This window comes from Chinchilla lanigera, unplaced genomic scaffold (assembly GCF_000276665.1).
Source record: "Chinchilla lanigera isolate Chin_1 unplaced genomic scaffold, ChiLan1.0 scaffold00182, whole genome shotgun sequence".
NCBI lineage: Eukaryota > Metazoa > Chordata > Mammalia > Rodentia > Chinchillidae > Chinchilla > Chinchilla lanigera.
Window position 1 is genome coordinate 788,209 of NW_004955583.1, and position 11,739 is coordinate 799,947.

At 49.5% G+C, this 11,739-nt stretch overlaps 2 long non-coding RNA genes across 2 annotated transcripts; both read left to right on the forward strand.

Annotated features, from left to right (window-relative positions):
* The first annotated feature begins 858 nt into the window (after positions 1-858).
* Positions 859-3,775, forward strand: LOC106147567. The gene is made up of 4 exons (XR_001232501.1): positions 859-968; positions 1,594-1,676; positions 2,178-2,259; positions 3,559-3,775. It is a non-coding gene; the product is annotated as an uncharacterized LOC106147567 (long non-coding RNA).
* Positions 3,776-7,218: 3,443 nt separating this feature from the next.
* Positions 7,219-10,556, forward strand: LOC106147568. The gene is made up of 3 exons (XR_001232502.1): positions 7,219-7,672; positions 8,526-8,649; positions 9,594-10,556. It is a non-coding gene; the product is annotated as an uncharacterized LOC106147568 (long non-coding RNA).
* The last annotated feature ends 1,183 nt before the right edge of the window (positions 10,557-11,739 follow it).

The following is an 11,739-nucleotide window of genomic DNA, read 5'->3' on the forward strand; positions in this document are numbered from 1 at the left end:
TCCCTGCAGCTCTGGCTGCGGGCCTGTGGGTGAGCAGCTCCCTACAGCACGAGGCTGTGGGGAGATCTCCTCTGCAGAGGAGGAGGGGTGTAGACCGAGGGCCCGTTCTTCACAGGAGATGTGTAAACCGCAGAAACCCCAACATTTTATAGAAAACATCGCCCAAGTAAGGCCGCGGCAGTGTGGTCGATGAGTCTGTTTAACAACAATGCAACGTTGCATTTCTGCAAATCCTGAAGAGGAAGCGAAAGCTGCTTGTCCAGGCGGCTCGTCCCAGCTGCAGGAAAAGAAAGATTCCCGCGCCAGCAGCAGCAGCAGCGACTCGGTCAGTGGCGGTGACGCCCCCTGCACGGGGCCCCTCCTCCCGCTCCTCTCCTCTAGCCAGCCAGGAAGGCTCGCAAAGCCGAAGGCAGGTGAACTTATTCTTCTGTGTATTTTGTGTTTCTTTATTATTTTGTACCCTATTACAGTTGTGATCATTTTTACATGAATATTTTTGGGCTGTGGAATGAGTCGTGTGAATTTCCATTACCTCTTATGGGGAATTCACTTTGTTATGCAAGTGCTTTGGAGGACAAGCGATCCCCCAGTGACACGGTTCTCCGAGCACATCCCTGGCGTTAGGTGTGCAGGGCTGGGAATAAAACTAAGTTATGCTGAAATACGGCCGAAGCAGGGCTGACCGGGGGTCTGCGTGCCCCGTGTCACACGTGGCCGCTGAGACGCCCCAGCCACCAGGCTTTGCGGGCAGGCGAGCGTCCCTGGACTGGCTGTGTGGAGGCGGGAAGAGGAAACCTCAACTTTGTCTTTTTCTTTTTGTTTGTTTGAGACAGGGTCTCACTATGGAACCCAGACTAGCCTCGAACTCACAGTGATCTTCCTGTCTCAGCCTCCCGAGTGCTGGGATTGCATGCACGCACCACCACACCTGGGAGGAGACCTCAACTTTAAACCAGAGGCCCAGCATGGTGGGTCCTGAGGGCCAACTCCTGTTCCTTCTCTCTCCCTACTTCTTCCTCCTCCTCGTCGTCTCTCCTCTTCTCCTTTTTTTTTTTTTTGTACCAGAAATCGAATTCAGGACCTCGTGCTTGCCAGGCAGGCGCTTGTGCTGCTGAGCCATGTCCCCAGCCCCTTCTCTTCTCCTCCTGCTCCTCTTGTTCTTCTTCTTTCCCTCCTCCTCCCCTCCCCTCCCCTCCCCCTTTTCTTCCTCTTCCTCTTCCTCTTCCGAGCAGTGCTGTGGATTGCATCCAGGGCCCTGCACATGCTGGGCACACGCTGGTCCCCTGAGCCGCCCCCAGCCAGACCCTGTGCTTTTGAGACAGGGTCACACTACGCTGTACAGGCTGGTCTTCAACTCCTGGGCTCAAGTTGTCCTCATGCCTCAGCCTCCTGGGTGGCTGGGATTCCAAGTGTGTGCCACTGTCACAAACAGGGCCTTAGTATTACACACAGCTAAGTTAGGTAGAAATATTCCAGGCAGGCAGACAGGGCTGGGCCCTCAGGGGAGTCAGGGCAGAACTGTGGCTGGGTCCGCATCACTGAAGCCCAGGCCTCACGAGAGAGACGGAATAACCGGGCCTCTGGGGTCCGCAGGGGATGAAGAAATTGAAGAATTATACTGTAGCTGGTATCACCCGGTCCAGTAAAGTCCAGATGGACGTCAATCACCCTGGCAGGTGAGCAGGTCCTCCTGGCCCATCCCTTCCTAAGGTGCTTGTTCTTTGCATGCACACTTGCTCCATGACCTGCTTCCCCACAGCTCAGCATTACCTCAGCGGCTGTATTAGAATCTTGCTGGGTAATCATAGCTCTGACCCATACTGTGCCCATTTCGTGACTTTGTGCCCACCTCGTGATTCTGCTCTGTAAAACTTCCTCTGAGAAGTGGGCTCATGGGCAGCACACTCAGGTCCCCTCCTGTCTCTCAGGAGCTGTCTCTCTCTCTCTCTCTCTCAATAAATTTTCCCTGCTCTGAGCCTCCATTGTTCCTAGAATTCATTCTCCCATTTTGGGAAGCACAAACTCAGTGTATCTGACGTCCAGTGGGTTGGGAGTTACTATATTATTTCCCCTGTACCATTTGGAGGTCCCAGTGAGATCATTGGGAGGAGGTGAGAGTTTGCCTTTTTTTTTTTTTCCAGTACTGGGAATCGAACTCACGACCTTGTGTTTGCCAGGCAGACGCTGTGCTGCTGAGCTAAATACCCAGCCCTGAGAGTTTGCTTTTGTTTCATGGATTCTGGTTTGTGACTAATTCAGGTAATCAGAAATTGTCATCCTTGTTTGTCAATTGCTTATGCCTTGAATTTTTTTCCAATTTATTTTATTAGTACATGCATGCAGTAATCCTTGTGGGAAATCAGCACATGTACATAATACACTTAACACCTTTTAAATCTCTTTTCTTCCTCCTCATTCCAGCCACCTCTTTTTTGGTTTTTTTTTGTTGCTGTTGTTTGTTTTTTTCCGGTAGCAGGAATCGAACTCAAAACCTGGCGCTTGCCAGGCAGGCGCTGTGCTGCTGAGCTAAATCCCCAGCCCCTTCCAGCCACCTCTTGATCACGTGCCTTTTTTTTGCACGTGTTGCAGCCCTCTTTACGCTTCGTGTCTGGAAGTGGCCCCTGTCACAACACAGCTATGTTTCCATCCCTTACCCCTGCCCGCCCTCCCCACCCCATCTCTCGCCCCCCTTCCCCTTTGAGAACTACCTGTCTCCTTACCTCCTATGACCTACCTTTTATTTTGTTCCTTATTTTCACTCTGGCTTTCTCGTGTAAGGGAAACCATGAGGTATTTAAGCTTGGTGTCTGATTTGTTTCACTTGACATTAACTATGTCAAGGTGCAGCCATGTTCCTACCAGAGACACAAGTTTATCTTCCTTTACTGCAGAGTACACTCCTTGTGTGTAAATACCACATTTTCCTTGTCCGGTCATCTGCTGACGGACACACAGTCTACTCCTAAGATTTAGGTATCACGAACTGCGTTGCTATAAACATGGGTCTGCCTATGTGTCTGCAGCACGATGTCTTTATCTTTTTAGGTTTTTCGGTTTTTCTCCGGTACCGGGAACCGAACTCACGACCTTGCGCTTGCCAAGCAGGCGCTTTTGCCGCTGAGCTAAATCCCCAGCCCCGTCTTTATCTTTTTAGGAAGAAACCTAGAAGGGGCAATAGCTGGGTCAAGTGGAATTTCTTTTCTTTTTTTTTTTGTCTTTTTGAGACAGGGTCTCCCTATGCAGTTCAGGCTGGCCTTGAGCACACTTTGTAGCCCTGGCTGGTCTCAAACTCGAAATATCCTCCTGCCTCAGCCTCCCAAGTGCTGGGATTGCAGGCGTGCACCACCATGCCCAGCCCAAGTGGAATTTCTAGTTTCAGGTTTTTGAGGAACGTCCGTGCAGAGTCCATAGTGGTTGTACTGTACTAGTTTACATTCTCACCAACAGTGCAGCTTATGTCTGGTCTTTTTACGAGTTACTTTTGTTCAAACGACAAATTTAAGTTGAGAACATGGGACGATTATGATGTTTCTTTGATGGGACATTTTACTTTTGCAGGCAAGGTCTTGTGTTCCTGTTTGTACCTGCTGCGTTGGACTCGCTAGTTGCTGAACTTACTGGTGCCCCTTGCGTGACCCGTTGGACTCATTCTGGCTGCTGTGTGGTTTGTGGTCTTATTTTAGCTAGCAGCTCTAGGGAAGAGTAATGTTAGAGCGCCCCCTGGTGGACCTTGATACTAACCAAAATGTGAATTTATGAAACGCTGTAAAATGGATTTCTATGGAATGTGGTTTATATTTAGAAAGTATACATATCTATTAATAAATCATAGGACTCTGCCAGTCAAAAGGCGATAGGCTGGCAGCCGTTCTTAGGACTTGGCGGGCAGGTTTCCCTGGACAGGGGGCCTGAGCCCCCTCCACACTCTGGAGGAAATGCTGAGGCTGCTCTGCCTCAGCTTCCTGGCAGGTCTGACCTTCCACGGGTGAGGAGACCATCTCAGCTCTTGAGAGTCCTTACGCTCATCCTTCCAGGCTGAGGGGAAGACTCGGGTACATTGTCTCAATTACTCCCCATCAGTGTAAGAAGAAAAGACAATCTCGTTTCGGATCTTTTCCCGTCACCTCCTACTTTCCTTTTCTTAAAATTTCTTTTTGAAGGGATGCTTCTACTAAAGAGCAAAGAGGGAGGAATCCTGAATGATCTCACCCTCTCCCTCTGAGGGGTGTGGCTCAGTGGTAGCGCTCTTGCCTTGCATGCAGAAGGCCCTGGGTTCGATCCCCAGCACCACCAACATCAACCTCTCCCTTAGCAACAACTAAGATCGTTTAGGTTGAGCCCATAGAAATCCAGCGTTTGCTAACACCTAGCAGGGAAGTCAGCTCAGGTGGGGAGCATGCACCCTGCCTCTGGAATTTTGCCTGTCCAGGAGAGCACACATGAGGATGTCCCTGCTCACATGTTCTGGGTCGTCTCCTGAGCAGGGGAAACTGAACCTGCAACCCTGTGGAAAGACCAATCTGGGTGAGACCAGAAGGAGCTGTTTCCTCAAGCACAGTGTTGAAGGGACCAATACACATTCAGCTTAAGGGAGAGGGGGCTGGGAATTTAGCTCGGTGGCACAGCGCCTGCCTGGCAAGCACAAGGTCGTGAGTTCGATTCCCAGTATGGGAGAAAAAACAAAACAAAAAGACCAACAAAAAAAGGGAGAATCCTCCTGGCCCTCTCTTCCCTCCTGGGCCTGCTTCTCATCATTTATGTGTGTGCAGCAGGGAAGTGATTTGCTAATGCGTACGTTATGGTTGCTGGACAATGTGTACAAGTTTTAACCTGTGCGGTTCACAAATGTGTTGCAGAAAAAGAGACAGAAACTTAGGAGTGGATTTTGAGTAAAACTTTGCTTTATCTTACTGCTAAGGAAGACTGCCTCAGTCACTAGGTAGACAGCACAAACGTCTTAGAGATTTCTTTGCCCTCGGGCCCAGGGCAGGATTTTTCTGAGCCTTTTCTTGTCCCTGTCTCTGGAGTGATCTCTTTCTCAGGTTGGGAAGTGCTCCAGCCACTTCCAATCTGCCTTTGAGTTTCTCCCTCACTCTCTTTGAAAGAATTGGAATGCAGTCGTTCAGGTCTCTTGACTATTGGTTTAACGTTGCTAGCAATGCTTCCTTCTTAAGCTGGGTGTGGTGGTGCACGCCTGTAATCCCAGCACTCGGGAGGCTGAGGCAGGAGGATTGTTGCTAGTTTGAGACCAGCCTGGGTTACAAAGTGAGCTCAAGGCCAGCCTGAACTGCATAGAGAGACCCTGTCTCAAAAAGACCAAAAAAAAAGCTTCCTTCTTTAAACGTGGCTTACAGGTGGCAGCAGTTGTAGCTTGTGTTTTTGGAAGCACATGCTGGAGGCAGGAGTGGGAGTCTCCAGAGAAGGCAAAGGTGTGGGTTGGTCCAGGTGGCCAGTCTGACTCAGCCTATCTTGCAGTCACTCTCCTCATGGCAGCCACCTGCTCTGGAGCAGGTCACCTCGGGGACAGCTTGAGAGGACATAGAGACCAAGCAGGGATTACAAGGGACGCCTACTTTCCCCTTGTTGTTTTACAGCAGGGAAGCTCAATGCCAAATTCTCTTACTGCTCTGGAATGTATTCTTAAGCCTGGAAATTGTTTGACCCTTACATATTGAAAAAGAACTGCTTAATATTTTTCTGTGCCTGTGCATGGCCAGCCTACCCGCTAGAAGCAAAATGGAATGCGGAGGGAAGTATTGATTATGATGCTACTTTACAACTAGAACTGTACAGTAAGAGAGAGGGACAATGGCCAGAATTACCTGATGTCCAGACTGTCTTTGTATTAAGAGATCATCCTTACTTGTGTTCAAAATGCAGGGCCGGGGAGATAGCTCAGTGGCACAGTGCCTGCCTTGTAAGCATAAGGTCCTGAGTTCGATTTCCGGTACCAAACAAACAAACAACAAAAAAAACCAAAATGCAAATGTGAGCCACAGGGAGACCAGACACCTCTGGGCCTTCAGGTGCAGTCAGATGCCTCCACCATCACTGAGCTTGCGGTTCCCTCCTGTGCCCTTTGGACCCTAAGGATGAGGTTTCCAAGGGAACCTTAACCAAAGGCTCATCTACTATTCTTGCGCCTGAGGATGCGGTTTCCAAGGCAACCTTAAAACTTCATCCACTATCACAGAGCCGGGAGTTCCCTGCCATGCCCTCTGGACTGTAAGGATGAGGCTTCCAAGCCAGCCTTAATCGAAGCCTCTGCTGTGCTCCACCGACCCCATCTGACCGTGTTCAAGCCCCTCAGGGACAGTGCCTCTTCCAGGAGGTGGTGGAGAACTTGGCCCTTCCCCTGTCCACATGTCCTCTCCTCTCAGTGACCTCAGGCAGATCAACAGATCTGGGAAAGTTTTCAGACAACCCTGATAAGTACATTGAGGTCTGTAGAGGCCTTACCCAGCCCTATGAACTAAACTGGAAAGATGTACTTTACTCTTAAGTCAAACACTGACTTCTCATGAGAGACGAGCAGCATTACAAGTTGCTATTACATTTGGAGATGAATATCGTATTGTTAACTTTAGTTTCTTTTTCTTTTGAGGCAGGGTCTCACTATGTACTTCAAGTTGGCCTCAAACTCACAGTGATCCTCCTGCCTCAGCCTCCCAGGTGCTGAGATCACAGGCATGTGCTACCATACCAGGCTCATATTGTCAATTTTAGAAGGCCAAGGGACAGGCAGCCAGGAGAACAGCCAGTTCCCACTGGAGCCCACGCAGTCCCTACACAAAACCCCTGCTGACCTAACAACCAGACGGGAGATTGGAATAGGAGCCAGATCTGTGTTCCTGAGGGTCTAAGAAGGATGAAAACTAAGCCCTTCAATTATTTTAAATTGTCAGCTATTCATGAAGACACAGGTGAGCCCCCCTCTGTCCTCTGAGATTGTTTATAAGAGGCTCTGATGAAACACATCCCAGGCTCCTGATTCAGTAGAAGGATGGATTATTCTTAGAGACAAATTTATTACCCAGTCAGCTTCAGGTAGTAGGAAAAAGCTACAAAAGATGGCTTTTGCTCCAGGTAGCTCACTTGATACTTTAGAAAGGATTGCCTCCTCGGTATTTTTGGGGGGTGGGTACTGGGAGTCGAACTCAGGACCTTGCACCCGCCAGGCAGGCACTGCACCACCACCCCCCCCCCCTGGCCCCTTGCCTCCTCAGTATTTTGTAATTGAGACCAGGAGGAGGCCAAGGGGAGAAAACAAAGAAACCACGAGAAAGCGGCTGCCTGGACTGTGGCCTTAAAAGGAATAGACTCTAAGTCTGATTCTCGGGGCTCCAAGAGGAGCTGGACAGCTAACCTCACCTGCTGCCACTGCAGAAAGCCAGCCCATCTCAGCAGGGGCTGTGGTAAGAACTGGCACATGAAGAGACGCCCTAGACCATGCCTTGATTGCAAAGATGACCACTGAAAGTCGTCACGGCAGGGGCACTGGAGTTCAGACCCATCTTACCAGCTGGTCCAGCAAGACTGAAGGGCCCAGGGCACTCTCTACCTCCTCCCTCCAGCTGGACTGTCATCTTCATGAAGGAGCCCTGGGTAGTCATGATGACCTGGCCTTCTCTCCAGCCACTATACTTCAGTGGAAAGAGTCACTGGAGAGGAGGTAACTCGGTATTTCTCACTACCCTTATGCTGTAACTGGGATGGTTTTCTTTTTTCTTATTCCTTTTTTTTTTTTTTTTTTTGAATCAGGGTCTCACTATGTAGTGCAGGCTGGCCTTGAATTCACTATGTAGCCCAGGCTGGCCTCAAACTTAGGGTGATCCTCCTGCCTCAGCCTCCTGAGTACTGAGATTACAGGTGTGCCCCACCATGCCTAGCTTGCCCCATTCCTTTTTTTTGTTTTGTTTTGTTTTCTGATACTGGGACTTGAACTCACAACCTTGCGCTAGCCAGGCAGGTGCTGTGCCACTGAGCTAAATCCCCAGCGCCCCCCATTCCTTTTTGATTATGCCTGAAAGAGTCCAGTTCTTTTCCTGGGGAGAGATATCTTGCTTAAATACTGTAATGTATTTGTACCCGGGTCAGATATGCTGCTCCCCTCTCGTAGAGAAAACTAAATCCTAAAGTATGGGGAGCTAAAGGCGAAATGAAAAGAACAATAAGAGCTGCCCTGGTGCAAATACATCTTAAAGATCCCATTATTTTTCCTCACCAGAGACAACACCCTCCAAAGCCTTAAGTTAGGAAAGGACTGTTGCCTACAAATCGACAACTGAGAGACAAGGTTTACTTGTGCCCTGTAACAGCCCTTGCAGCTCTCCAGACTGGGAGCTCAGAAACCCAGTGGGGAGTGGAGGTGGGTGCGGGACCTTAGACTGGTAAACGAGGCGTAGTGCCAATCCACCTGGTGGTTCCTAACCCCTGCACTCTCCTTTCTCGGATCCCAGAAGATGCCGGCCGGTTTTCAGTGTTAGACTTAAAAGATGCCTTCTTTTGTGTTCCTTTGCACACAGATTTCCAGTTGCCTTTTGCCTTTGAAAATCCTCATGACCAGGCCTCTCCACTCACTTGGACTGTGCTTCCTCAAGGGTTCAGAGACAGCCCTCATCTTTTTGGAAAATGCTTTCCCATTACTTGGTGTGTTTTATTTATTTATTTTTGTTTTGTTTTGCTTTTCTCCGGTACTGGGAACCAAACTCATGACCTTGTGCTTGCCAGGCAGGCGCTTTGCCACTGAGCTAAATCCCCAGCCCCAACTTGGTGTGTTTTAAATCTTCCCAAGCCACAGTCCTGCAGTATGCAGGGGATACAGTGCTGCGGAACTCTCTCGTGAAGGCACTCGTGCTTTGCTGAATTTTCTAGCAGGCAGAGGTTAGATCTCTAGGTCTAAGGCACAACTTTGCAGGCTTGAGGTAAAATACTTGGGCCTTATTATATCCAAGGGAACCTGAAGGCTGGGGGAAGAGAGACTTAAACCAGTACTTTCCTTCCCAAAGCCCAAGACCCTAAAACAGCTGAGGGGTTCCTAGCAATCACAGGTGTTTGTCACCTTTGGTAGTAGGGCACAGTGAGATCACAAGACCCCTGTATCAGCTCATAAAGGAAGCTGAAAAAGTAGATACTCATATTTTAACCTGGAAACCTGATGCCCAAAGTGCATTCCAGAAGCTTCAACAAGCACTTCTGAATGCCCCAGCACTGAACTTATGTCAGGACATGGTTTCAATCTGTACATTGGGCTGGGGATTTAGCTCAGCGGCACAGCACCTGCTTGGCAAGCGCAAGGTCGTGAGTTCGATTCCCGGTACTGGAAAAAAAACCCAAAAAATAAAAAGAAAATCTTCAATCTGTATGTTGATGAAAGGCAGGGCATGGCTTTGGGAATACTTACACAGGGTCAAGAATCTGCTCAACAGGGCATCTGTGTCACGGATTAGACACTGTAGCAAAGAGACGGCCTGTGTGCCTTAGAGCTGGGGCTGCCGCAGCTCTCCTGGTTCCGAGGCATCCAGGCTGACTTTCAGCAAAGATCTCACTGTACGTACACCTCTCAGTGTAACAGGACTTCTTTCTTCCAAAAGGAACCTATGGCTCTCGGACAATGGACTTCTTAAATACCAGACTCTACTTCTAGAAGGCCCAGCCATTCAAATAAGGACATGTTCCTCCTGAAACTCTGCCATCTTTCCACCAGGAAAAGGCAATCAAGGCTGAAAGACTGGGCTGTGAGCAGGTAACTCTCCCTCAGGAAGCAGCCAGAGAGGCTCACCATTTGGCCGCGCACACTTAACTGTCGCTTTAGCCGTTGCTCTTCCGTACTTGGAGCTGTATGCCTACCCACGAGGAGAATGCCTGCCGTCTATCGAGGGGCTTTGGACAGCCTCTCTGTGGAGTATCGCTGGCTGCCAGTCACAGCCATGGCCCGCCTCAGCCAGAAGCAGTAAGAACAGTCACCACCCCTTGCCTCCTCATGGCAGTTAGGGTTACCTCTTCAGAAAGGGAAATATTACACACAGCTAAGTTAGGTAGAAATATTCCAGGCAGGCAGACAGGGCTGGGCCCTCGGGGGAGTCAGGGCAGAAGATGAAAACACAGCACAACTGTGGCTGGAGGTACGTCACTGAATCCCAGGCCTCAAGATAAGGACATCCCCAAGGGATAAACAGTACATTGAAGATTATACTATAATTGGCATCACCGGGTCCAATAAAGTCTGGATGGATGTCAGTCACCCCGGCGGGTGAGCAGGCCCTCCTGGCCCACCCCTTCCTAAGGTGCTTGTTCTTTGCATGCACACTTGCTCCGTGACCTGCCTCCCCACAGATCAACATTACCTCAGTGGCTGTATTAGAACCTTACTGGTTCATCATAGCTCTGACCCACACTGTGCCCATTTCGTGACTTTGTGCCCACCTCGTGATTCTGCTCTGTAAAACTTCCTCTGAGAAGTGGGCTCGTGGGCAGCACACTCGGGTCCCCTCCTGTCTCCCAGGAGCTGTCTCTCTCTCTCTTTCTCTCTCCCCCACCCCCAATAAATTGTTCCTACTCTTAACCCCCATTGTTCCTAGAATTCATTGTTCAGTTTTGGGGAACCCAAACTCGGCATATCTGCCATCCAGCAGGTTGGGAGTGGTATTTCCCCTGTATCACTGAGAACTTCCAAAACCTACTGTACCCATAGAGGTAAGTTGCAGGTTCACTGACTCCCGTCTCAGAAAAAGAATTTTCTGGATGTGTCAGTAAGAAGCATGAAAGATGTATTAGGCAGAAATTTAAAGTATGCACTCAAAGGAACAGAGTCGGGGTCTTCAAGAGAGAGGTGCCTTACGGTGTGCGGCTGCGCACATTGGCGGGTTTGAGGTCCTCAAGGTGGGTGCTCTAGGAGGCGAGCTCTTGCGGCTTGGCCTGCTCCCCTGTGGTGGGCCTTGGTGGAATGCAAGCAATTTCCATGGATGTGAAGTGATGATCTGCTGCCCGCTCATATTGCTGCTTTCTTCAGGGCAGAGGTCCAAGGGAAGGAATGTAATTTACAGGCCAAAAGTACAGGTCCAGAGCCCAATTCACAGCTTATTGTATTCTTTTTTTTTTGTTGTTGTTTTTGTTTTTTTCTTCCCGTACCAGGAATCCAACTCATGACCTTGTGCTTGCCAGGCTGGAGCTTTGCCGCTAAGCTAAATCCCCAGCCCCCGCTTATTGTGTTCTTGATGTAGGGCAATGAACCTGCTGGATGTCCAAAATGCTGAGTTCATGTTTTCTAAAATCAAAGAATGAATTGTAGGAACAATGGAGGTTAAGAGCGGGAAGAATCTGAGAGAAAGAAAGCCTTGAGAGGGACAGAAGGAGGCCCGGGAAGTGGGTCGCCCACCGACCCCGCTCCTCAAGGGTATTTTATTGAGCAAAGGCATGAGTGAGGCAGGCTTAGGGTGGGACAGAACGCTAACCAATCAATAAGATTACAAGTACAGTCACTCGGGCAGTTACAGAGAGCCCTTCCTGGTCCTTGTTGCAGCCCAGGAAGTTTGTATTTGTAATCCCATGGAAAAGTTACTGGAATTTTAGCAAGTTAATTCCAATCTACCACCGCCAGTGCAACCCATGGCGAGAATAAAGACACTAAGGCGTATCTGTAGTTACGAGGAGCCAAGGGGTCCTACAGTGAAAAGGTCACCAGCTAACTGGAACAAAGGCCTTGGCCCAGGGCTGAACCCAGGTTTTATTAATTCATGA